Here is a 1,913-nt window from a genome sequence, read left to right as displayed (position 1 = left end):
AATGATAGAAAAAATGATGTATTATGATATTAAAAGTGTGTATGTAGAACATGTTACGATTGGGCGAGGCGTACCTTTCACCTGAGGGCTTGCTGAGTAAGGCAAGTGCACTAGTAGCTACAGATGTGGCAGTAGCTGCATCACGTACTAGGGTAGAGGGAACCTACTTGTATAAGCGGGTAGATTTCCCTATGCTTAGGGCCTTTGCTGATAAACTTTTGTATGAACTGTGTGAGTACGAGATAAATTTATCACTTGAGGGCTTACTGAGTAAGTTGAGTGCTCTGATATGCTTTAGCTGTGACCTTTGGGTTGCCTAAATATCAAAGCAGAGGAGTGCTACTTGTATGGGCGGGTAATCACCCCTATCCTCGGGTAATCTTGTGGGTTAAATATTTATATGTGATTGATTAGGTCCAAAAAATGATTTCAGAAATCATGTTAAATATTTTCAAATGTTAAATTTTATGTTGATTATAAACTCTTATTGGCCACACATTGTTTTAATATATTGTTTATTCTCTTACTGAGATGTGTCTCACCCGAATATGAACTAATCTTTTTTAGGACCTCCATGAGATCGAGCTTTGAGAGCTCGAGGGTTTTTAGTCTTTTGAGGACTGTAAAAAAAATGGTGTATTCCTATGTTAGTTTTGGGGAATGTAAAAATTTATGTTTTATATCTTTATATTTTAAGACTGTTGAGTAAGGAATGATTGTGAATATACTAAAATGTTTTGGGAGTTATGTTGATTTATGGAAATGCAGGTGATGGATGATTTATTATGGATTATAGTTAGAATTAGTAAACTTTGGTGTTATGTTATATGGAGATTGTGATTATGTTTTCCGCTGCGTATGTTATGAATTATGATTTATCAGGGATTTTATCGGGTATAATGCACTGAATCCGGGTTTAAGGGTTCGGGGCGTTACATGGACTGTGGAGGCTGGAGGTGTGGACCGTGGAGGCTGGAGGTGTGGCTTGATCTGGGACCGTGAGTGGATTGTTCGCAGCATCGGAATTGCAGCACATAGCAATGCACCAAAGGAGAGCCGAAGAGGAGAGGATTGAGAGACCGAGAGTTGAGAGGAAAGCCAAAGAGGAGAGGATTGAGAGAGTGAGAGCGGAGAGGAGAGCCGTGGGCCGCAGCGTAGCAGCGCACCAGAGATCTAGAGGAGAGGAGATGATTGAGAGGGTGAGAGCTGAGAGGAGATCCAAAGAGGAGAGGATTGAAATAGTGAGAGTTGAGAGGAGAGCCGTGGGCCGCAGCGTAGCAGCGCACCAGAGGTCTAGAGGAGAGGAGAGGATTAAGAGGGTGAGAGCTGAGAGCCCGAGAGGAGAGCAACGGCCGGCGGTGCGGGTTAGGGACTCCGGGTTTTTTTATGTGGCTGTGTGGGTGGAGAGTCGAGATTGTGGAATCGCCGAGAGTCTTCTGAAGAGTGAAGAGTGAAGAGTGAAAAGTGAAGGTTGCAAAGAGTGAAGAGTGAAGGTTGGGAAGAGTGAAAGGCTGAACTGAAAATATATATATAAATGATCCAAATTAACGGGTCACTCGTCCGAACCCGATTGAACCCGTTTATAAATGGATCGACCCGTGACCCGCCCAATTATTAAACGAGTTGACTTCTTTAAACTCGAACCCATTTTAAACGGGCGGGTCCGGATAACTCGACGGGTCATGACCCGTTTTGCCAGACCTACACATAGTTAACCTTTGAGATGCCAATGTATTTGCCTATATAAGGATATGCTTTATAACAAAATGAAATAATAAGATGATTAACAACAATATTTAGTTCATGAACAGTTGAATTTAACTCCAAATTTTTGTATTCCTCTTTTTATTTACAACATTTTAGTAATTGTTTTTGGCATAAAGTTTTCCAATTATTAGGATCCCATTCATGAG

The sequence above is a fragment of the Malania oleifera genome, chromosome 11, assembly GCF_029873635.1.
Source record: "Malania oleifera isolate guangnan ecotype guangnan chromosome 11, ASM2987363v1, whole genome shotgun sequence".
NCBI classification, from domain to species: domain Eukaryota; kingdom Viridiplantae; phylum Streptophyta; class Magnoliopsida; order Santalales; family Ximeniaceae; genus Malania; species Malania oleifera.
The sequence above is the reverse complement of the archived record's forward strand: the minus strand, read 5'-3'. Positions refer to the sequence as shown.